General features: G+C 39.2%; 1 protein-coding gene and 1 long non-coding RNA gene across 7 annotated transcripts in view; one reads left to right on the forward strand and one right to left on the reverse strand.

Annotated features, from left to right (window-relative positions):
• FRMD6 (FERM domain containing 6) overlaps positions 1-26412 on the reverse strand; it is a 104551-nt gene that overhangs the window by 31587 nt on the left and 46552 nt on the right. Inside the window, exon 1 of one of the 6 annotated variants that reach the window (XM_039321000.1) lies at positions 23540-23692. The exons of the other annotated variants lie outside the window; for them this stretch is intronic. The gene's annotated coding sequence lies outside the window, so the exon portion shown is untranslated. Of the gene's footprint in view, positions 1-23539; positions 23693-26412 lie in introns of those variants that run through there. 6 annotated transcript variants of the gene reach the window in all.
• LOC120297872 lies at positions 5029-14579 on the forward strand. The gene is made up of 3 exons (XR_005553911.1): positions 5029-5166; positions 6319-6472; positions 14445-14579. It is a non-coding gene; the product is annotated as an uncharacterized LOC120297872 (long non-coding RNA).

Below are 26412 nucleotides of genomic sequence, written 5' to 3' on the forward strand. Positions count from 1 at the left end.
AAGAAATGTATAATCCATGATCATGACAGTAACAGATGCAAACTTGGTACAGACAAGACTTTTGCGAGTGATATTTGTGCTTCATGTTTGGTTTTGCTAGTTTTTCAGTCTTTAAGGCCTGAAACTGGCATGACTGTGATGCTATCAAAGAGAGTGGGATATTCATGTCAGGGTTCCCCTCCCCCCGACTTTGAGGGCGTAAGGGCAAAGATTTGCACATTTTTGCCATCCTGTTACTCCACACTCAATGAGAATCAATGAAAATCAGTGAATAATTTGGAGATGCTCTCATAGCTGCAAAATGAAGGTTGCAGCAATATTCAAATCATAGACAACAGATTCCTCATCTATGAATGATCATGTTTGATCTGTAGCATGTTTTCAGTAATTATTTTCCAGCAAAATCTTGTTTTGACAGAACGAGAGTGAGTAAGAGCAAGTGAGAAAGTGCTAATGCAACACTGTAGTTATAACAGAACTGACTACTAGTACATTTCTGGTTCAAATCTTGCTCAGAAGTTCCATTCCTTTTTAGTCTCATTCAAATATTGGCCGTGAATTTTCTACTGCTCTCATTTTTGGTGTGTATACATGCAAATACACAAGCATGGAAAAATTGGCTCTTACAGATATTAAGAAAGTTATAGTCTGGTGAATTACTTGGAAACCTTGCAAATCTGTCTTTTAAACATACACACATGAAAGAGCCAATATATGTTTATGTATCTTCATAGTAAACCTGGGTCTGTGACGCTACAAAACATCATTAAAAGATTGAAATCCCTAACAGTTATTTGACTTCTTTTTCATCGTGTTCAGACATGCTTCAACTTATTACTTAATTAGACACTAACTAAACAAATAATGGCTTCCCCAGTTCAAGGTATTGATGCTAATGAATAAAAATACCAGTTCTAAAGAGACATACCTCCCCCAGCATCACCAACCCAGGCAGAGAGATATATTAGGTAGATCTTGCCCACAATTCTGTTTCTGATTGTGGCCCATGGTATACTAACTTGAGATAGGCAAAGCCCAGTAGTGGGATTCTAATAATAATAATAATAATAATAATAATAATAATAATAATAATAATAATCTTCACTCTCTTGATGTATTCACCTCTAATCTTTTTCTTGACTTCAGTGTGCTTGATGTTGTCAGCTTGAAGAATACCCAAGTATTTGTAGTACTCTTCCTCATCCAGACTCTTAATGTTATTTTCGTGGAGCATCTTGATTCCTTCAGTTTTCACTATTTTTCCTTGTTTGATAGTAAGTGTGGCACATTTGTCCAAGCCAAACTCCATTACAATATCTTGGCTATATATACGGACAGTGTTGAACAGCGATTCTATTTCAGATGATGTTTTTCCATACAGCTTCAGATCATCCATGTAAAGGAGGTGGGATAGTCTGGCAGATGTTTTTGATGTTTGATAGCCATGTCCTGAGTTATTCAGTATTGTTGACAGAGGAAACAGTGCAATAACAAATAGTAATGGTGATAATGAATCTCCTTGACTCAATGGAGGAAATACCATAAAGGCAATCAACACCTGGGCAATCCCAGTCATTAGGTACACAGCTGGAATAGTGGACTGGACTCAAGCAGAACTAAAAGCAATGGATAGGCAGACCAGAAAAATAATGACAATGAATCATGCCCTTCATCCACGCAGTGACATTGATAGACTTTATCTACCAAGGCAAATAGGTGGGCGTGGAATGCTACAAGTACATCAGATGGTTGAAGAAGAAAAAATGGCTTTGGAAGAATATCTGAAGAACAATGATGAAGATGCACTGAAATTAGTATATCAGGAAGGCTTACTAACTACTGGAGAGACCAAACTGGCCTACAAGAAAGACCAAATGAAGAACAGAATAGAGGCATGGGAAGACAAAGCACTACATGGCCAATACATTAAAAAAATAGCTGGGAAAGCAGATAATAATAAACCTGGCAATGGCTAAGAGCAGGAAAATTGAAGAAAGAGACCGAGGGACTAATTCTGGCTGCACAAGACCAAGCCTTAAGGACAAATGCATATAAAGTCAAAATTGAGAAGACAGCAACAGACAGTAAGTGCCGCCTATGCAAAGAAGCTGAAGAAACAGTGGACCACTGGTAAGCTGTTGCAAGAAGATTGCACAGACTGACTACAAGCAGCGGCATGACAAAGTAGCAACAATGGTGCATTGGAAGATCTGCAAAAAATATCATTTGCCTGTAAGCAAAAACTGGTGGGATCATAAAATAGAGAAAGTCATAGAAAATGATAAAATTAAACTGCTCTGGGACTTCAGAATTCAAACAGACAAGCACCTGCAACATAACACCCCAGACTTAACAATTGTCGATAAGAAAGACAAAAAAGTCTGGATAGTGGACGTGGCAGTGCCTGGAGACAGCAGAATAGAAGAGAAAGAACTGGAGAAGATAACAAAATACAAAGACCTACAAATAGAAATAGAAAGACTGTGGCAAAAGCAAGCAAGGGTAGTACCAATAGTAATAGGCTCCTTGGGTGCAATCCCAAAACAACTGGAGCACCAGTTGAACACCATTGGCATTGACAAATTCGCTATTAGTCAATTGCAAAAGGCAGCCTTATTAGGAACTGCTTCCATCCTGCGACGATACCTGTAACACTATCAAACATCCATATCTGCCTATCCCAGGTCCTGGGTAAGGACTCGATAGGTAGACAAAATGCCAAATCCAGTCTGAACATCTGGCTGACTGTGCGATGATCCATAATAATAATAATAATGATGCCGCCGCCTGGAGATGAGAAAGAACTGGAGAAGATAACAAAATATAAAGACCTACAAATAGAAATAGAAAGACTGTGGCAAAAGCAAGCAAGGGTAGTACCAATAGTAATAGGCTCCTTGGGTGCAATCCCAAAACAACTGGAGCACCACTTGAACACCATTGGCATTGACAAATTCGCTATTGCAAAAGGCGGCCTTACTAGGAACTGTTTCCATCCTGCGACGATATCTGTAATACCATCAAACATCCACATCTGCCTATCCCAGGTCCTGGGTAAGGACTTGATAGGTAGACAAAATGCCAAATCCAGTCTGAACATCTGGCTGCCTGTGTGATGATCCAATAATAATAATAATAATAATAATAATAATAATAATAATAATAGTAGTAGTAGTAGTAGTAGTAGTAGTAGTAGTAGTAGTAGTAAGGGACCTTGGAGGTTCACATCTAAATATGTGAACAACCAGTCCTCTGTGTGGATGCTGCTTCCGGAAGTCCATTCTGGGCCTGGGCAACAAAAAATTAGCTACCAGTTCTGCTGAAGTGGCGCAAACTGACTGAATCACACCACTGGCAGAACCATCCACTTGGCAGAGCCCTGACTGTGGGACTTCCTATTTTATCAGATATAGATGGAGCCAGATGAAAACTCTCCTTTCCTGTCAGATTTAAATATTTGATGCCTTTCATTTGACTGTCTTCCTTTTCATGTATTATTTGTTGACACATTACATGGTTATTGGCTTTTATTGTGCTTTGAATGTATTTTTGATTTTTTTTTTATGATGAAAGGACATAATAATTTTTATAAAACAATTCATCTGTTAAAAAGTACTTAAGGGAATCTTAAATGTCCAATCATAGAATCTCTTGTCTCTTTCAGAATACCTTTCCATTGCAGTAGTTAGATTTTAATGTTCATATACAGATGTGATCTTTAAACCTCTACCAGAAAATGCCACCACAAAGCTATCTGCTCAAGCTTGTCATATTGGAACGATAGATTTCATATAATTAGACCTGAGATATGTTTGTTTTAAAATAATTAAGAAATCTATGGAGACAATAGTTTTTTTAAATTTTCTTTCCACATTGAAATAGCTTTGATAAATGGAAGTATCTCAATTCCAACAAGCAACAACAACAACAAAAAAACCTAATGTCATTAGATGCATTTTTCGCAATGCAGACTCAAGGGGGCTGGAAAGAAAGAGACTGCTGGAATCAGGGAAAATTCTTTCAACCATCTGCTTTTCATTTTCACAAAGAAATCTTTGATTCCTTCATGCACAATAAACAGCTAAAGTAGCCAAACTCTCCCCCTCAACACTGTGGTAGTGGTAGGCAAAAATCCTGCTGCAAACTTTTCTACAATCTTGGTGATCAGGAAAGGAACCTCCAAGTTGAGATGTTCCTTGGTCTATCTGTAATATTTCTGCTCCTTTTTGGGCTGGGAAGAGTTACTCACTGAAACTGCCCTTGAAACAGGCAAATCCAACTCGTATCTTCAATATATTTTTCAAGCCTACCCAGTTTTTGGCAGGGGAGCAAAAGGCTCTTTCCATTTCTCCTTACAGAAATGGCCAACCAAAGGGCTGGTGGCAGTTTTCCTCCGATAACTGCAGAGCCCTTACTGTATATTTGTGCTGGATGGGGCAAGGAAGCAATTCCCTTTGCACAAGACAAGAGTCAAATGAAAGCCAGGAGCAATGAACGATCATGCCCAATTAATCTCATTATTAATAGGCCTCTACTGATAACTGCAGTCTGGCCATACACAGAGAACTTCTGAGATTGGCTGCCTGATGCAGCATATTAGAAAAGGAGCACCATTCTGGCCACTATTATCAAAGGGCCCAGAGTTTTAGTTTATATGCAGAGGCAGAAGGGGGAAAAGAGTGAGTGCGATATTTCAAATTCTGGTAATCCTAAGATTTAGATACATTTGGGTAGCATGACAGAAACAAGAGCAAAGCATGGTAAAAAAATTTAGCTTTGTGGACACCGAAGGGATTTGACTTGGCAATTACTCAGCAGGAAAGAGATCCTAGTGTCATGTTGGAAGAATTATATGAATATTTAAACGCTGCTCAAGGCAGAGGTGAAGCAAGTAAATCCGAAATGGGAATTATTAAGAAAGGCTGAAAATCAGAATGCTAGTATTATGACATAGATCTATGTCGAAAAGTTCTTTAGAAGTAGGACGTTCCACAGTCAGTGAGTCAGAGCACTGATTCACCAAGGCCAATAAGATCCGATTATTTGCTCCTGGTGCATTAAGAAGGATGCCGTGTGAGAGGCCTCCTTCCATGGGGGCAGCTCTCTATGGGCAGATCGCGCTTTCATACTAAGCATTCCAACACAGTCCTTTCAACTGAAAAGCAGGTAAGCTCTGTTTTCTAACAGCATGAGATTTTTTTTAAGACTGCAAAGGAGGAGATACTCTGGATGACTAAACTGTAGCTGACAAGTCCTTAAATTACATGTCCTAAGCTTTTTATGTTAAGATCAGTCGATCAAAAATGCTGAAGGAGATCCAAAAGCCTTAGATAACACCAAGCGTTGTAATTTAGTCATTGGGAATTAGTGAATCAAAGAAGCTTTATAAAACTAAAAGAGGCAGAATTGAACAACTCTTGTTTTGAATTTCAAAGGCACTTTGAGTTTTGCTTCTACAACTTCAGCAATGATACTGTGCCAAGTTGAACGTCTTTTTTTTCCCTTCCCAAATCCGAAGCAAAGCTTAATGCCTTGAGAATGAGAAGTCGGACATTAAGACATTTATCCCTGGTTATTAGAAAATGATCTTCCAGCTTTTGACAACACTTCTTGCAGAGGCTGCCGTATCTATTCAACAGAATAAAAACTAGGATGAGAGACTATTTACCAATTTCTTTAAGATGTTCTCAACCCAGTGCATTTATGCAGTAGACCTCCAATGCAACAGATAACCCCAATAAATCCGATTAAGTACTCCCTGAAAGACTGTCTCTTATAAGCCAAAAGGAGTATTGTATATAAAAAGTTATCAGATCTACAGCATATGTTAGTAAGTGTGTCACCTATGGAATCCAACTTTTGGCTTTCCAGATACATTTGGTTGACCAAAGTTAAACCAGGAGGATTTCTAGACTAGATGCAACTTTCACCTGATCTAAGAAAACACTTGAATTCTGGTTAAGACATATTTTTAAACCTTCTATATAGATTAAACAATACAAAAAAAAAATAGCCTGAAGGAGAAATTCATTTGAGAGACAGCTTGCCATAAAAACACATTTCTCCCAAATCCAAACCCATTACTTTAGCCACTATATCACAATGAATCAGTGCAGTGTACCAGTGATGTTTAAAAAAAAATGAGGAACATCTGGAAGTAAATCCTGATTATTCTGCTTTTCTGTGAAGTCTATGTTTTCTTTTTCTTTATTCAGAGAGGCTATATATCTCCCCCTTTTCAATATTCAAATAGGAAAAGGTATTGATACTTTCTGTAAAGAAGGATGATAGATGTCTGTACAAAATATCTCATTTCAGGCATTGGATTATCTTGCAGACTGTGATAGCCTACCCAATACAGCTTCCTCCAGAATTTTTGGAATACAACTCCCAGGAATTATGGTATTTGGGAATTCTGGGAGTGATAGTTCTACTACACGAAGGAGTAGACTCTGGCATCTTTGAAGAAGTGGTAATATGTCATCAACGTATTTTCAAATTGAGATTATTTTAGTTATTGCGTAAAAGATTAATTTGAGGCTGAAGCATTCTTTATCTCTGCCCCAGTAAGTTTCAAAGATAAATGAATTATAAATTGCCTGGAAACTTTTCTGTTATCTACTAGTCAAAAGTAATATGATGGCAATCAAGACAATAAGAGATGAATGACCTTTGCCAGATATCAACAAAATTAAATGTCCCATCACCCAGAAAGTTCTGAAAACTTGGGGAACAGAAAGAAAAACCCAGCTCTTGAACTGGCACCCCCAAATTATTACTTTTCAGATTTATTATGTCAGCTCCCAAAATCTCTATCAGGGTCAGTGGCTGAAATCCAACACATCAGGAAGGTACCAGATTCCAGAAGAGAACTTCAAACAGCATAGTTGAAGACTCAGCCTTCTTCTTTATGAACTACCTGAAATAACCTCAGGGAACATACATGGCATTCCCATTCAGTTTGGGCTCAGTGCAACAGAAAAAGCTACCACCACAAAAATGAGTTGGAAAGTTTGCCGACATTTTCTGTACTGCATCAACTACAAGCTGCTGAGATTTATTTTGCTTCTTGTTGCCACATGCCATGCAAAACATTTTGCTCTCTCCATGGAAAAATGTTTGACTGATCCCCAGGGATTACACAAAAATCTGGAAGGGGCTCCTAAGCAGAGAGACCACAACTGCTGATGCTTGTGCTGCTTGTGCCAAAAGCATCTTCTGCTTCCTGTTTTAGGTTAAATTTAGGAGTCTGGCTTCCTCGGGATTTAAAATAGGTATGGCAATCAGTACGGCATGCACCATACTGGATTTGTTTTCAAACAGCACTTTCTAATCCTGTTTTTTAACAACTGATGAGAGATGAAAAGAAAACTAGCTTGCCCTGTCCTTTGCAACTTTTATAGATGCTTGCAACCAGGGAAGCCATAGATCCAAGATTCAGTCCTTGTATCCACTGACATTACAATGCTTGGATTTATAAGGCTTTGGCTTGTCATCATATTGCTTCCAATAATATTATTGGAATATCAATTATTAAATACTACAGTGTTATTCTGTAGTTACTGCCTGTACTATGTGTTTGTGCAAAAGATGAATGGAGATGTCTGACAAGGCATTCAGGAGATACGGTAAAAAAAAAAAGGAAACATTTGTTCTGGAATAGTTTATGCAATGAGAAGTATCAAAAGGAAGATCTTCAAGAAGATTCAAGCAATGATTCTCAAAGCAAGATGGTTCACATATGAAATGGATGTGGGTTAGCTTAACAGAAAAACACCAGGAGGCCTATGAAGGGTAGCAAGTTGGAACTGAACTTGCCTTACTGGAACTGATAAAAGGGAATGAAAACTGTACTATTTTGAAGTCACCACACAGAATGAAATGCAATGCCTGGTAGACTTCCTGCCTCAGTTCTGACACTGAAGCCTAGCTGGATCAGCTTAATACACACTGTAGTAAGTATGAATGTACAGTGTGTGTGTGTGTGTGTGTGTGTGTGTGTGTGTGTGTGAGAGAGAGAGAGAGAGAGAGAGAGAGAGAGAGAGAGAGAAGGATTTAATGCTTTTAGTTCAGAATATGAATAAAAATTATCAACTTGCATTTTTTTCTTCATGTCTGAAGTCTCTAATAAGTCAAAACAGAAGGAAAAATAAAGAATCTCACTGTGACACCACCACTCGTCCAATGTGGCAGCTACTTAGGCAAAGATATTTTGTAGAAACCCAAGGATGCCAAGGGAACATTTTCTCTACTTTTAAACATTGTTGTGCAGGAAGAAAAGGGAGATTTTAAGAAAAATCCAGGGTTATGAAAGAAAAGGATTACTACTAATATCACAGCATGTATGTTGGTAAGAGAGTTAATCCACCCCACTCTCTCATGTAACATTTCTGTTGGTTGCAATACATGGGAGTGTGTAGGTATTCTTTTTTTGCATAACTGCAGATTTTTCTAAAAATTTCCTATCCCTTCGAGCACAACAGTGTTTAAAAGTAAAGGAACATCTTTTCTTGACGTCCCCTTGGCTTCCTCTAAAATATCTTTGCCTAAACAGTAGAACCCAATTTGCCATGTGAGCTTTGGTGAATGGCATAATGAGGTTTTTTTAATTATTCTTTCAGTTCTGATTTATCCAAAAACGTCCTCCCTAAGAAAATAAGAGCTAATCCTCCTCTTTTCATGTGCTGTTCTCCTTGAATAGCTTGCCCATCTTCTTGAATACCTCATTGCCTATCCAATGACAAGGGATACCAGGAAAAAAAATCTTTCAATGATGCCAATAGAACTTCTAAGTTCAAGGCCACATAGGAGAGGAATTCCAGAATTGAGAGAGGTGGATGGGTTAACCCTCTAACCACCATATATGTTGTGATATTCCCAAGAGACAATTCAGCTTAAGGGAACACCCCAAATTTCCTGTTACCATCTATATCAGTATTCCTCACACTTAGCAATTTTAAAGCATGTGGACTTCAACTTCCATAATTCCCCAGTCATCCAAGATTAATCAAAGTTCAGCTAATCAATCACCCAGTTTCCAAAACCATCCAGTCAACACTTTTTGGAAGTACATGAAAGCTGAGGCTGTGACCTTGTCTGTCCCTAGACTCTGATATTAAAACATAATAAAATGAGCATTTATTTAAGATGGTGGGAATCTCTCTAAAAGGGCAAATTTATTAATTTTAAAGATAACTGACAAATACAAACTGATGAAGCTTCTTGGATAAGAAGCAAAATGTCTTCTTCCTCAAGAAAAAACAGTCTTTTGAAAAAGCATCTTTGAGACAGCTATGATCTGGAATGACTAAGAATCTCCACAGCCATCAATTTTAAAGAATTTTTCCTTCTTTAAAGAGGACTATTACAAAGCTTCCAGGTCGAGATCCAGTATGAAAATCAAGAACTGCAAGGAACAAAGAGGAGGCTGATTTGTACTGTAGGTTCATACTTTTGCATTAAAATAATTGTTACCCATTTGTGTTTAATTAATGCCCTTTTCTATTTAATGGCTAGTAATTACTTCTACTTTGGCATCTATATTAGCACATGTAGATGTTATAAAAAGTGACATCTTTTTTGTCCTCATTTTTGGTGATGCATAAACTGCCACCCTAAACTCCACCCTGACCATTCCATCAGTTACAAACCAACTCACATCATTTCACAGTCTACCAGTGGAAAAAAACAACTCCAAGAATAGCCATTACAGATACCATAATCAAACATATGAAGAGTCCCACTTGTCAAAAAAACAGAACAAAAGGAACAAATTAAAATGGAAAAGGACTGAGTAAAAATGTAGATTTTTTTTGCTTGCACAAAAAGGGTAGAGGGCTTGCATATCTTTCTGAGGAGCACATTCCATAATTTGGCTGCTTTCCCCAAAGCATCTGGAATGAAAGAACCCAGAGGAAGGATCTTCTCTAAAAACTGAAATGTTTGGGGACAATATCTGTCTCAAATCAGGAAAAGCTTTGATGGATGGAAACTTCAGTAAAAAAAAAAGTCAAGAATCATCTCTAACACACATTACCGTATATCTCATCCTACAGATGCCACATGTTTCTGTCATGCAGGAAAGTGACATATATTGACTAGAAGTCTGAAGGACAGAATTAACAGCAGAAATTTTAAGACACCCCAATACAGCTTTTATAAAGGCTGGGTCAGTTGTAAGAGAAGATACAGAAATGCAGAGATAAAACATCGAGACATCTGGGTGGTTAATGTCAGCAAAGAAGCCAACCAGTTATGATGTGCAAAAATTTGGCTTTGCATTCTTTGGAATGCTCTTTAGAAAGAATTGGTCTGAAGGCAGTTGTGGGAGGGTGGATGGTTTACTGCACTTTCCTGCACTTTCCAACTCCTATCCTCAGCTTGCTTGCTTGTAATAATCATTAGTATAAAGACAAGCATTTAAACTGTACTCCTGTCATTCAAATTGATGGCCAGACTTTTCCCACTGATTGGTCCTAAAACTTTGCAGTTAAATTGGACTTTGGAAAAGAGTTTTAAGTTTTAGTGTTTAGCAGTAATTTCACTACTAAGCATCTAGTAATTTCTAAGCACTTTCCTGTTGTTCTAGCTTCACGTTCATAATCAAATGTCCTCCAAAAGGGGAGTCAATGGCAGCCCAACCTGTATTTGCAATTCAGGGCATTGTGGGTGAACTTGAACAACTGGCTTAATTGAATAAGCCATCAGTAAATGAGCAAAGGATAAGTATGCTTTGTGACTGTAGCCAATCCTTCCTTCAATTAATTGAGGGCAAGCTGTTTAGAGCGCAGCTGCAAAAATTCACTATAATAGCTGAAGCCAATTTACACATGCAAGAGAATTGGAGGATGTAGCTGTTGCTAGATTGCACCCTTTGAGACTGTAAGAGAGATGACAGCATTGCATGTTTCTGTGCTCATGTTTCTCTACTCCTATAGGTATAAATAATTAGCATGTCAGCTTAGTTATCACCTGCAACATGTTTTTAATTAAAGAAAAGTTGTTTACTGTTCCATAGAACCATCTAAAATACACCTGATAATATAATACCTGACAATGTGGCAGGTGTGTATGTGTGTGTAGATACACACACACACACTCACAGAGTGGGTTTTTTTTTTATACTAATTTCCTAACTCCAGTGGCAGTGATGCAATTATATCATCAGGTCAAGACTGAAATGTTTATCACTTCTTGGGGACAGAAGACACTTAAGTATACAATTCTGTAAACTCACTTAATTCTAGAACCTCTGAGAAAATTGAAAGGGAAAGGAACATTAAGCTCTGCAGAGGTTTAATAAATCATTTTTCTTAATCAGGGTTTTAAAAGCCTCCAAATGGCTCCAAAATTAAACATATAAAACCGTACTTGCCCATCACAGCACTGTAGATATCATGCACATTCTTCTTTGGCCTTAGGAATCACTGGGAAGTGGGGGAGGGTGGAGGGGTTTGGGTTGGGTTGGTTTTGGGGTTTATATTGCAACTTTTACAAAACTTTTCAATAAAAAAAAGGAATCACTGTCAAATAATCTCAGGTAATAAATTGTACACAGACGATGCCAGCCATGATATTTTGTCAGATTTTAAGTGCATTTTTCAGAAAAATGACTGAAATGAAGCAGGATTTGGCAATCTGGCAATATTTTGACCCACCTGTGAAATTTGGGCAGTGTTTCACTGATTGGGAATGCCTTCAAACATGAGATCTCCCCTATTCCCACAGATACTGCTTTGACAATCACTGCACTATGTAAAATGAAATGAGATTATGGGGAACAATGGCTATTTGTGCAACTATTGCCTGGCCTTCAAAGTTGCCATTCAAACTGTTATTGCCCTCATCAGAATTTAATCCTCTACTGGATGCCAGATCTGGAGAGGATAGAATCTTAGCCAAACAGCAGCTTCCCTCCAGTATAGGAGGCCGCCTTGAGAAGAGTTTCTGGGGACAGAGAGAGAAGCATTTCCAACAAGATTTAAAAAAAAAAAACCTTCCAGAAATAAACAGAAGCATTCAGAACATGTGCATGAGAGAAAATATGAGCGGGGTGGGGATCAGGATGACATACTGTCCTGCAACAAAGCTATGAGATAACAGGACAGTTATGCGACCAGTGCAATTAATTAAAAAGCATTTGCCAGCCAGCAAAGATGGCTCATCTGGCCTCCAAGAAGTCAGTCGAGGAGGAGGGAGAATAAATCAGATGATTCAAATTTTCTTTGAGAAAAAAAAATTGGGGAAAACTTCCTATTTCATTCCAGGTGTCTCAGTAGGTGAAGAACACTGTCAAACTAATCTTGTCTGGTTGCTCAGATAATTACCTGCTGTCTTTCTATTAACAGTTTATCTTATAACATATGGCAATGAATCCCAACCAGTTAGCAGAAACTGGCCCTGGATCCCAGTTCAAGTTCCACAGGGCTCGCATGGAACTTACCCACAGAAGGCTTAATCCTTCCCTTTCCTGCCCTTCCTCTTTCCCTGAAAGTAGCTTTAGACTCCTAAATTTACTGGAGATGACACATCAGATACCCTGGAGCAGATCTAAGGGATGCCTGGTGGAAGGAAAACTTGCCTTGCCAACTATATATACTGTATTTCCTCTTCTAGCAACATTACCAGATACAAACAGAAGAAAACATGCCTGTTAATGGCAAAGAATCTCTTAACTTCATTACACACTACTAAAACTGGTGTCCATTCAATTGTGTGTAACCTTCAATTGAGTGAAACGGTGCATCATAGGGCAACAATTTTTGAAGTAACATACCTCAAATGAGCTAACGTACAAAATGAGTTCAAAATCTTGGACCCATGACTCCCACTGGATTGAAATTTGGCAGTTGTGATCACTTCAGTATTGCTGTGCCACCGCACGGCCATGATCAGTCACAGTCATGTGATCACTATTTCCAACGCTTCCTGTCAGTTTCCTACAAGGAAAGTCAATGGGAAGGTGGCAAGAAGTCACTTCCACTGATTTATTTTGCCCTCCTGTGGTCATTCTATATCTCTATTTAGATAAGGGTCATGGATTGTTACTAACTGCTGATTACAGAAGGTAGGCAATGTGAGGATTCCGTATTTTGAACCTATCTTCCAATGACAGCAGCTAGCATGCAAGGATTATGGGATTCAGAATCTAAAACCTCTAGTGAAAATAAATTGCCCACCTATGGTTTAATAAATAAACTAGTTGCATTCCTGGGCTTTCACATGTCTTTATCCTCTAGTAAAGCAGAGGAGGAATGAGGAACATTTTTTGTACAGCCTTTTCTTCTCTTGCAAATTGTGTCGGGCAAGCAAGACCCTCCTCTCATTTTGGAGTGAAGCCTCTTTCTCAAGCTTTAGGGCTCAGTACAGGGATAAGTCTTGAAACTGGAAAGCCATTAATTTCTCCCCCAATTTCTTTATAATAAAAAGCTCCAGTGGCTGAAATAATCAAGCCTGGTATTGTCTCCCACAGTGGCCATCTGGATGCTCCAGGGAAACCTAGAAGACAATAGTACCTTCAGCACAAATTTAGAAGAAAGCTACTTTTGTTAAATCGTATTCTAGGCTGCTTGGATGTAGCTCTTAATGCACCACAGATAAATTAGCAAGTGACTGTTTCCAAATCAGTCATGTTAAACACAGGCAATTTATCATTAGAAGTGTGTATCGACTCAGATGAGACAAAGAGTCTATTAATCCAGAAAATATGTTTGCACAATTAGCCAGCCAGATGTTTCCAGAATATCTTTAAGACCTTAAAGCAACAAATCTAAGCTGCTACCCCAAAATGTCATTCAAAATTGTACTACCACTAGCCATAGATGTAGAATTGAATTATAACAACAAATGGCTTGGATAATCTCAACAAAGCTAGATAAGGAAGTACAAATGTGCCAGAATTTCACATTCAATATCTGAAGTATTTTTTTTCTCCTTTCTAGATCAATTAATCAGTTAATTTCACTGATTTATCTTAAATTCTCATATTAATCAAGTAAGTGGGAATGATATTTATATTCATTATTGTCTTTCATCAAAATGCACCATAAGCCTCTAAGGGACCTGTGTGCAAGATTTCACACACACACACACACACACACACACACACACACACAAAAGGGGAAGGTGATACAATGCTGGTTTCATCAGACTGGCTGGTTTGAACCTCCCTTCCAGATGCTGCTTTGTGCACCTACAAAGAGACCCTTTTTGAGCCAGGATTAAAACCATTTTCCTGTACCTATACCTAATGATCAAATTATGGTTGGCCCGTATACATTTTTCTCCTACAAAATTGGCTTCCATTTCCCCATATTTAACATAGAAGGACCTGCAATGTTATTTCAAATCTTCCACGGTACCACTTTTGAGTTGATTTTATTGAATGACAGAAAGTACAAGTGCTAATTTTTGTTTCCCTTTTTTCCTACACTTTTATTCTGAAGCCTCCTTGGCTGTCCACACTTTCCAATCTGAAAAAGCTCAGTGGGAGGAGCTTCCTCTTGGTGCCTTCATCTGGAGAGCTGGACTGAAATTTGAGAAGCCAAGGAAGCTGCAAATTGCCGAAGAGAGGATTGTAGGTAATAGGACTAGGAATACGTGGTCCACTAATCAAAATAGGTTTTTTTTTTTTGAATTCTCTTCTCTTTTGAAAGAAATTTCCAAAACAAATAGTCATAAAACTGAATGAGCACAGCAGAAAAATCCGGGGGGAAACAATTGACATTGCACTAGTTTAAATTGCATGGTATGAGCAGTAAACATAAATCATCCTTTCTAGTATTAGCAATATCCAACTCTGTTGTACAATTATCATTGTTCCCAGTCAACATGGCCACATTGTATGCAGATTACAGGAGTTGTACTCCAATATATGAGGAAAATAGAAAATTCAGAATTGCTTCTTAGGTCTGTGGAACAGTTTTAAATGTTCCTCTCCTCCCTAATCACATCCCTTGCCCTACCAGACTGTTTATTCATTTAAAGTCCTCCTGATCACTACTTTGGCTTCTCAGAATGGCACCATCAGGCTTCTGTTGTCTTTTCTTTTGTTTAGACTCCTCTGCCAGGAGCAGTAGATGTCAGAACTGATTTTAACTGTTTGCTCCCCTGATCCCAACTGAAGCCAAACCTACCAGTTGCTCTGGGTATGGAGGCAATGCTGTCAACTCCAATGGGATTTAACATTTTACATGTTCCAGTCAGGGACATCTGAGATACACAATGGAACAAATTAAAAAGCTTCCGGCCTAAGGCTTCTGAAGAGATGACCTCTCAAAATAAATGTGCAGAAATTTATCTGAAGCATTGGGAAATCCACCCACAATGGAACTTATTTTATTCACTTTTTCCTTCTTGTCATCCCTCCACCCTAAACTAAGCTTCCATTCTTCTTGAAGTAGTGACTTGGTTCTTAGGCTATAGAAGCCTACACAATCTTATTCACCAAACATGCTCCAAATGATATCTTCCTTCAATTCCAGCAGCAAAGTCAACTGATGAAGAGCCATGCAACATAATAGGCAGAGCAGAAAACCTAGGCCACTTTTTTAAAAAAAAATAGGTATATTAAGTCTACTGGACATTTACATGTTGAAGGGAAATCTTAAAGCTGTAATGGACTGCAGGTTGATCCTGAATCAACTATATAAGCAAGTGGCTAAAAAGGTAAGGTAAGTAAGGTTTCCAAGTCACAGAAAACAATTGTTCTAATATGTTCTACTAGTTCAGCTTCCAGTTCAAGTATCCAGATTTGATCTCCCATTTTAATAAGGATCTCAAGAAACTGAAACTAGTGCAAAAAAGGCTAATGCAGACAATCAAAGGTTTGAAACTCAAATCCTATGATGAGATGCTGAGCATCATGGCAGAAGATGGAAACAGCATAACCATCTGCCCAGAAAAGATTGTATTGTATTGTCTGTCACTGTATTGACAGACAGCATCTCAAGAAGAAAGAATTATTAAGAGAATAATCCTAGCATTTTGTATTCCATTAAGGTTGCTTACATGCACTCAAAATTCTAGTGCTGACCAGAGATCCCATGGTTAGGATTTCTCCAAGAATAGCCTTCAGACTGATTGCGTTATGTTGTATATTAGAAGCAATCCATTGAAAAAAGTCACTTATATCACAGTGGCAACATTTCAGATATAGATATGATAAAATTCAGCTCAAATAGCTGTACTTGGAAATCCACCCCAATTCCATAAATACTACCATAAGGTATCCCTGAAAGATCCCAGTATCAAAGCTTTAAAATAAGCCATATTCAACTTTAAGGCCCATTTTAATTCCTGCCTGTCTCAAACTACATTGCCTATTGCTTCATATTTTTCATTGTGAATACTAGTCATCACAAAAAAATGCATGAAGCCAAAATAAGTTTGGAGTTTTAGGGATACGCAAATATGCTGCATTTATTAGACAGGGGAGAGGAAGAAAATATGACAAAATTCCCTGCTTAGAAACTACCTTTTTCCAGGAAGGAAAAACATCCTTTATAGTATCCAAAACAAACTTTAATAATAAACCAAACAAAACTTTCTTCACTTTCAAAAATCTGCCCAGTTTCCAGCACATGTAAAAAATAAAATGGAATTGTGATCATTTGTAATTGACATATTTTCTACATCTGGTCTGAATTATTCTTTCATAACACTGCCTTGCATATAATAAGGTAATTGCTTGCAGATTTAGATTTTTTTTCTTCTTTAGAACTTTCTCATAAAAAGTAAGGTTTAAAAGGAATAGAAATGAAAGATAAGCTATGCCAGTGAATCTGGATCTTCCATCGTTCAAGCCCTACCGAGCCCTCTTTTCAAGGGCCTGAATCTCACCAAGATGGAAGCATAAATGACATTCATGTTTTCAGACCATCTATCATTATATAATACTCTGATGAAGGTATAGCTCCACCAACTCTTCTGTTATTTGAAAAGTCTGAAGGCCAGAAGAGAAGAAATTACATACATAAGCCACACGGTTTCTTAGTTCAACACGATCCAAGAAAAAAATACACCTCAGTATAATAATTCTGATGCAATCAAAATGAGCTGCTACAAAATAAATTTTGCCCACATAAGCATAGACTTGTTGGTTCTAAAATATGAGATTCCTTTTCAATGGAAACTTTTTTTCTACCTGTATCTGTATACAGGGATTCCCAACTTATACATTCCTAACAAGAATTACATTTACTGAAATTTTCTGCACAAAATACCCAACCAATTTCAAAGCTACTTCCATAGCAAATGCACTTATCTCCTTTTCCAATACTGCTACAGAATAATTATGTCGCCTTCTCTGGGTTACATGACAAAAAAAAAAAAAAAAAAAGCTCACTGGCTAATTAAGCACATACAAACTTCTAGCTTTTGAACATTTGGCTGGCAGGCTCTGGATAAAATACTCTGCTGACAAAATAACTTTTTTTTCATGGGAAATTTTTCCTTTCTGTTCATTAAAAGCTTTTTTTTTACCATGATTGATCAATAAAACTGCACTGATGTCTTTGGCATAGTATCATATGAGTTACAGCAACATTTTCAACCTAATGCCCCTCCAAGTATGCTGGATTTAAATTCCCATAGTTCCCAGCCAACATGGCTAGTACAGCTGGACAATACCAAGTTACAGAAGAATGTATTGCTGGAAGACATCATAGCCTATAAGGCAGACTCACGTTGAGGGCTTTCTTATTCTAGCCCTTACGTATTATTAGGTATTATTACCTAATACTGCATCTTTTGACTTTTTCAGTTTAGTGCCTGAGCCACATTATTTTCCAACATTACAATATACAATCTGTTATTTTTCCCCCCTTTCGTTCTCTATCAAAAACCTGGATCTCATCTACCAGTGGAGACAATTCTTTCCAAAAATGGGGGAATTGGACAGTACATGTTTACTTTTCCTAGTTATCCAAATGAAATCCAGAAGACGTTTAGTAGAGTTCAATCTGTTCCTCCTTCCTCAAGCTATTGTTCTTTTGCTCCATCTTAAAATTCTGATTGTGACAGCCTCAGAGCTTCAATAGTAAGTTTTTTCCTTTTCCTTCCTTCCATCTATGTTTTTGCAGCATCACGTCTGAAAAAGAGACCTGGATATTTCAAAATCTTACAACAATTTGAATATATTCAGTATTTTAAAATATTGCCTGACAGTAGATTTCTGGATTCTTTCTTATGAACCAGAATGGCTTAATTATTCTATTTCTAATCATGATTTGACTAGGATGAGACACTAGAGAAATAGTTTGGGCTAAAGATTAAGGTCCTAGAGTAGGATTGAGGAATTCTAAATTCTAGTCCTGCCTTAGGCAGAAAACCAACAGGGTGACTTTGGGCCAGTCTTTCTAAGTCCTGGACAATGGCAAATAATTTCTGAAAATGCTGCCAAGGAAACTGCATGGATTTGTTCAGATAGTTACAGCATACACACGCGTGCACACACACATGTGCACACACACACGCACCAATACAGAGAACAAGATACTGTTTAGAGCATCCCAATGCATACATCCATGTTTTAGTAGGTCAATGTCGTCATTATGACATCAGAAACCACAAAACTATTCTCTATACTCATCTAGCTTAGCCACAAACACATCTTACAAGAGAAGAAACAGACATTTCATCAACATAAGGCATTTGCAAATAGTAGTTTAGATTCTTCATTTAGATCTGGATGTTTGCTATTTTTCAAGTATAAAAAAAAAGAAAGCAGAAGAAAGATACATGGAGACACATAAACCCAGCATAGCTATTGCTTCAAAACTTAAAGTTGGCAAACATGAAGAAGCTGGGGAAACAGATGGGATTCTTGCACAACTCCCATGCACCCAAATGGACTAAATATGGTATATAGAACCTGACATAAAACAGAGATCTTTTGTGTTCATGCAATATAGTACAATAAACTGTAGGAATGGGTGAAGCCAAACCATTTCAAGATCAAAATGCTCCATTTTGGAGTTTGGTCCAACTATTATTCCAGGAGTGTTAAAACACCTGTTTTACAAGTATCATCGGACAATGGTGAAAATACCTGTTTTCTAACAAAACAGTTTAAAGTCTAAGATTGAAATGTATCTGGAATCAGAAAAAATATTTTTGAACTTCACATAGCAGTTCAGTACGCAAAATACCTTGTACACTTCTGACAGATTTACTCACAATGTGTTTGTTTCTCTACAGTCTTTCTGGTTTTATGTTACCTCTTTGCTACCTGGTTTCACATTTCTTTATTATCACCTTTTCAGGTTGCTTGTTGTTTTCCCAACCAACGTGCCATGAGCACAAAGAGCTGCTTACACAGCAAAAGGCATTGCAGACATGAGCAAAAAACAAATATGAATATTTTGCTAGTCCCAGAAGGAAACAGCAATAAAGCCAAACATTTTTATATTACTGAAGCTTTCAACAATCCAGAAAGTCTGTGTGAAAACTTTGAGGTACATTGAACAGAAGCGTAATGCAGAATGAATTGTGGCTTATTCAGTAAATGGACATTGAATAGTTCAGTGGTGGCGAACCTATGGCACGGGTGCCAGAGTCAGCACTCAGAGCCCTATCTGTGGGCACAGGTGCTGTTGCCCCAGTCCTAGGCTTTCAGCCTGGTCTTATAAAACCTTTTCGCTTTAAGCCTCCGCTGCTGTGTGCAAAAAAAAAAAAAAAAAAGTTCAATCAATCAATCAATTTCAACTTCTCGCGGGGGGGAAAAAAGATCTCACAAAGTTGTAATTGATTGATTGAACTTTTTAGTCCCACCCAGTCTGCCATGCCCACCCAATGGGCCATGCCCACCAATGGGCCACACCCACCCGGCACTCAACGATGCATAAGTGGGTTTTGGGTTGCAGTTTGGGCACTCAGTCTCTAAAAGGTTTGCCATCACTGGAATAGTTTGTCAATCTATAGGTCCATTACACATCTGAAATAGGAAGACATAGGATATCAGTTTTCTGGACTGTCCCAAGGATCTTCTGTGATTATGCAACTTGAAATCTTTGGGACAAAAGACCAGAAATTGATTTGAAAACTTTTGATAAGCAGATCTTTTCCAGAGAGATCTAGATCCACAGATGTAGCAAAATGACATACTACAATACAGAGATATTGATAGCACAGGACATTACCACTTTTAGATATCAATAGAACACATTGGTTAGTCATTTTCATTGAGCACAAGAATGGCAGAAATCATGGAGAGTTTAGGATCATATTGCATTTCTTTTTAGAATGATGTGTATACCTCCTTCCATAGCAGAGATATTGTCAGGGTTCAGCTAGTGCGAGGTTGACTGGTTAGGTTGCAAGTCTTCATTGTTTTTGACTCTTTCCATAATAATTTGCATGTCAATTCTAAGATATCTCAGTGGTCAGGACAAAGGACAACCCTTGAACCAATGAATTCCTAGAGAGCAGAAGAATGCGAGAACAATGTTGCTGGGGGAGATCAAGGTCTTTTAACCCAGCAATAGCTATCCATCAGCCGCTTCTCAAAAACTGGGCATGAGCATAACTGTTATCACACAGAACCTGGGGCTCAATATCAGTCAAATATCCTCTCTTGACAGGTTTGTCTATATACATTAATACGGTCATAAAGAGGAAATAAATGGCATGACAATGAAATGTAACAAAAACATCTTGACAATTCTATTAAAGCTGTAATATATGAAAAATAAGCACAATCACCATTCACAAATGAGTTTGTGTTAACACTAGCAAGAGATAGGACACTGCAGATTAAGTTCACACATTGCACTAGGTGATAATAAGATTTACTTGTTTTTAGCTTAGGATGTTGCATGAAATTTCTATCTTCAACATATCATGGTTCAGCTTGATGAATGAACCCCACCTGGTGTCTGCATAATAACATCCTAATACACAGAATCAATCTTCTTAATCAAAGGCTAAACTATTATTTTTCAGGTGTCTCTGTATAATGTCTTAGTTCAACATTACCACATCTTTTGATGCCAAATTGACACAGCTACTTTTTCAACAGATGAAAAGGATATGCTGGGAAGCCAAAGTGCAACTCAAATGCAGTTTTTCTACAGTGTTTATTTGAAGAGCAGTAATGTTGTTTCAGAAGTGGGCCCCAATTATTGCTTCTAAAGACTATAAGGTCTCCTACACTCTTAATACTGTATATAAAAAAAATCTGCTTGGTAATTGTGACAACATTCTTGCAAAGTAGGATCAGATGAAGAACTAAAGTAGATGATGCTTTGCGCATATCTAACCAGTAGATCTATAGCTGGCATGAAATTAGAGTAATTTCCATTAAGACTAATGCTGAGTTCAATACATCCCCATTTTCCCACCCACATCAACTCCTACAAGTAAAGGCAAATAGCCTAACCTCTCTCAATATGATGTGCATAAGGTAAGTTGGCCTACAATTCACATGACTCCCTACCTGCATGGCCAATGTAGTACAACAGTTGCTTTGAGGCTAACAAGCTCCAAACTTCAACTGTAATCTAGTTTGCTAAATAAGGATGCTTCTACTATTATCTACAACCGGGGTTATCAAATCCCAGTCTGTGGACCTGCACCAGTTCGCAGCATGCCATAAACTGGGCACTCAAACAAGTGAACCCCCATTTGCGGGATTCGGGCAGCATGCAAAACTACCCCCCCTTCCAGTCCATGGAAAAATCTCTCTCCAAGAAACTGGTCCCTGGTGCTCAAAATGTTGGGGGGCGCTGATCTACAACACTTCAGAACTTGTTATGGTCTCATAGTTCAACAATCATCAGGTTGAATTTGAATTTAAACACAGAATAAACCTTAGAAATACGAATAGAAGAGAGTAACTGGTAATCAGGGTTGAACCATGGAGTCCTTCATGATCTTGGAATATAATTATTTGCTTCCAGACGTTTCATTCACAATTAAGATGTTAGTCAAATAATGAAATGTCTATAAGCAAGCAACCAAGCTTAGAGTGCACCAAGAACTCATAGGACCCTAGAAATGTAGAGAGGAGCTTTATTTGAGAGTCCTTTGAAGGGCTCTTATGTGGCTTAGCAGATTAAACCTCAGCACTGCAGAACTGCAACAGGCTTTTCCCTCTGAGATAGGGACCTATTTCAAATAGAAGTACAGTAAATGCTCACCCTTATCAAACAAGCCTCCAGAACTCTGTTAAAGGGCCAGTCTCAGAGTCTCTAGTAATCCCTCAGGGCAACATCATCCATCTTTCTTATCACTGGACTGTTGAGTTACCCAAAACAAAACTGCTAAGATATTAAGCATGGCTGGGAGAGAAAAGTATTGGGGGGGGGGAGAATGAGGTGCCTGGATGCCATTCTAGATCATGCACACACAAAGCTGCTTATTTTGATTCTGACTATACAATCACAGAGTTATATACACTCAAGTCCCATCCCTCTGGAAGAAAAACACTGACTTCAAGGCACTGTTGGAGTTCACCCCTTTCTTTCAAACAAAACTGAATGAAGCAGTTGAATTCCAGCATTAAAGGGGGAGGCCATATCAGTTCCCATCAAGCCAAAGGAGATTTTTGTTATTTTTTTTGCCAGCTCTGGCCTTTTGTGGAAAAGTCCAGTTAAGTTCAGCTTAGCTCACCGTGTACTGCAACTTTTGTGAAACAGTTCCTAAAGGTTTAGTAAGTATCTCTTTGCTTGAGCCATTATGAGAGCCTCTATTTCTGCTCCACAATTTCCCCGGTGGGTGGCGGAGTAATTGTTCAAGCAGACCCATGTAATACTTGAGTCCCGGCACACTGATTTGAACCATCCACCTTCCAATCAAGTAAACCTTCATTCTTGCAGCTGGAGAAAGCGTCCTGCCCACAGCTGCTGACCCTTCCGCCCCCGCCCCACACTTCCCCTCCACAGAATCTGATTCAGACAACCCTGTGTCTGAAGAGAGAAAAGACTTCGAGAGCTTCTTGCAAACACCCTCCCCCCAACACACACACACACACACACACACACACCACCATTCTCCGTCCAATGGTCCTGTCGACTGGAGATGCTAGGAGTTACCGTCCGCACCTCTGAAAGGCACCAAGCTGGAGCCCGCCAAGAGGAATCCGCTGGCCTCCCCCTTTCTTTCTGGGAAAGCGCACTCCCATGAGAATCGCCGAGACGTTTCGGCAGCCTCAGCCCCCCTCCCCACACCTTTCCGGCCGCTATTAAAAGCCGTCAAAGTTTAGCTTGCCTCTGGAGAGTGAACCCTAATCTTGCTGGCCAACACGCCTCCCCTCAAGCCTGCCCCTCTTTGGAGCCCCTGCCCAGAAAGGCAGCTTCCCGACGCCCCTGCCCCAGACACGCAACCCAAAAGGCGGCCCCTTCGCGCGCTTCCCTTCCAAAGAAAGCCGAGTTTGGCCGGGAAAACGCGGCGGGGGCACCCCATCCCGCTCGCCTTGCTCTTTCTTCCTCTCTTCCTCTCTCTCTCTCTCTCCGGCCCGGGCTCTGCATTCCTGTTCAAAAAAGAAGCAGCCGAAAGGCGCAGGGATTCCCCAAGCAGCCCACTGAGCTAGCTGAGTTCTTACCTCCACCAGGAAAGGAGAACGGCTTCCTACGGCGGTACTGCCGCGCCTCCTCCCCGTACTCTTTGGAGAAAGCCCCGGTTCTGTTTCGCTGCGGCGGCTTTTTTGCCTTCCGCGCTGGTGCTACTCTTGCTCTTACAAACCGCTCCTCCCTCCGCTCTGTTCTGGAGCCGACTGGAGCCTCAATCACAACACATGGAAAGAGCCAAGCTGGGGACCATACCAAGAGCCGCTGGTGGGGGTGGCCGGTGTTTTGCGCTCCGCATCGTCCTCCCTGCTGCAGCGGAGTGGGCCGCGCGCCAGATCACGGCATATCAAGACCGCCTCTGAGATCCAGACCCTCCTAAGCTAGCATTTGGCTAGGGGCAGAAAGGCGCTCCCTGTGGGTCTTTTTCTGTGGCTTCCCCTCCTCTTCCTCCCTTAGTACAAACCTTTCCCTAGCATAACATTCTCTTCTAGGAGAATGAGCGTCACCCACAGCTATGCAGCAGCTGGGCAGGATTCGACAGCCTAAGAAGAATAGGTGCCCGTGTGTCCGAGGTGGTGGCCTCGGTCCTCAACTTTTCGACCCAAGACTTCGAACCTTCCAAATTCAACTCTTGGGGTCGTTATGGAATCATGAGTGAATGATATTCTGCAACAAGAGGAACTGTTGTTACTAGTGCTCCAAGACCTTTAGGGATCGTGGTGGGAGTTCGATTGTTAAGGAATGAGATGTTGAGTGTTACATCAGTTAGTAGATCTGTGCAGTGGTGGGATTCAGCCAGTTCACACCAGTTTGATAGCTAATTTTTTTGTTGCCTAGACCCAGAATGGACTTCCAGAACCGGCATCCACACAGGGAACCGATGTTCACATATTTGAATCCCACCACCAGACCTATGTGTGAATATAATAGTAGCTATGAACAATATGTTTGAGGTCTATGGAGATTCTCTGTCATCCAGGTCATGGTAATCCTAAAGATGCTTTTTCAGGAGGCAACTGGACCTTGTTTTTCTTGCGAAATGTTTTGCTTCTCATCCAAGAAGCTTCTTCAGCTCTGACTGGATGGTGGGGAAATGGAAGGATTATATTCCTTGCATACAGCTGGTCATTTGCATTCTTAGAGAGTCATTGAGGCCATTTGGAGGCTTATCTGTGTCTTCAGGGTCACCTGAGTAGTGCAAATTTGTATGGAGCCTTTTTCTGCCCTGTGTCCCTTCACTGTTGAAGACAGGCGCAGGCTGTTGGGGATAAGTCTGTATTGTCTGCATCTCAAACTGAAGCGCAAATGATTCCTGTAGTCTGCAATGTTTTCTGGAAACCCGTTCATACTCCTGCACCATGACTGAGAATCACCAAAGATATTTAGCTATGTACTTTGGGATGAACACCCTTCAAATGGTGCAAACTTTGCAAACTCATTAATGGTTTGCATAAGAAATGATCATTAGGCAAATAGTCCTTTACAAAGCCAGCTATACATCCAAAGAAAAGGGAAGCAACAGAGGAGAATTTGGAGAATGTGTTATTTAGCAAATGAAGTGGAAACATCCTAAAGTTCCAAAATTGTATATTTTACTCTATATTTTGCACATACAGTACTTTTTATTTATTTATATCCTGCCTTTATTTTTACAAATAACTCAAGGTAGTCAACATATCCTCAGGTTTCCTGCCTGAGCAGGGGGTTGGACTAGAACAGGGGTCTTCAAACTCGGCCCTTTTATGACTTGTGGACTTCCAGAGTTCCTCAGCCAGGCATGCTGCCTGAGGAATTCTGGGAGTTAAAGTCCACAAGTCATAAAAGGGCCAAGTTTGAAGACCCCTGGACTAGAAGATTCCAACTCTGTTATTCTGTTATATTCAACACAATTTCCTCCTCCTATTTTCCTCCTATTTTCCCCACAACAACCCTGTGAGATGAGTTGGGCTGAGAATGATATCCCAAGGTCAGCCAGCTGGCTTTCATGGCTAAGAAGAGACTTGAACTCACATTCTCCTGCTTTCTAGCATGGTGTCTTAATCACTAGACCAAATTGTATAATGTTTTCAGACCAGAGATCAGCCTTATAAGATGGGCTTAGTAAGAATCTGAATTCATTTGGCTGGAACTAGTCTCATCACATCTGGATTCTGGAATAGCCTTTGTAGGGAAACCCGCTTGGCTGACATATAAACTCTTTTTATGTTTGATCTGCTCAGGTGTTACATTTTATTTTTAATGTCTTTATTTCACTGTTTTGGCTGTTATTAAATTGCATTTCTTATGCTATTGTTTTGGGAGAATGCCTTTTTAATAGCCATAGAAAACTTCCTTGAAGCAGTTTAACCGAAATAGTTTTATATTTAATTTTCTCTAAAATATTGATAAACCAGTATTATTCCCCTATTGCAAAGAGGGTGCTGAGATGAACACTCCAACCTTATATAAGTCTACTACTTAGAAGTAAGTCTTACGTAGTTGAGTGATGCTTCCTTTCAGGGAAGAAGATAAAGCGCTGCAATTTTATGTTATAATTTGTAAACGTTAAGTCTGAGAATAAGTCTTGCTTGCACAGGGAAGACTTGCATTGGCAAAAGCTGAGCGGTGAGGTTACAAAACAAATTACTGCAAAGGGATGGGATATTCACCAAACTCAGCAGTATGTGTTTCTCTGTACAGACTCAAAAAGCTGCATTTGCAAAGCAAGTTAGGTTGTCAGCCATGATTGACCAACTATTATGGCTAATGCAAAGTTAAACCTTATGTTTTAGAGTGCTATATGAATCAGATGATTACACTATATTACTTTTGTTCTGATTTAGTGTGTTTTGTGAATATACCTATTTCAGTTTCTAAAGCAGAGATTAGGAATATGAATATGAATATTCTTTATTGGCCAAATATAATT

Source organism: Crotalus tigris, unplaced genomic scaffold (genome assembly GCF_016545835.1).
Source record: "Crotalus tigris isolate CLP2741 ecotype Arizona unplaced genomic scaffold, ASM1654583v1 scf7180000017605.3043972, whole genome shotgun sequence".
Taxonomy (NCBI): domain Eukaryota; kingdom Metazoa; phylum Chordata; class Lepidosauria; order Squamata; family Viperidae; genus Crotalus; species Crotalus tigris.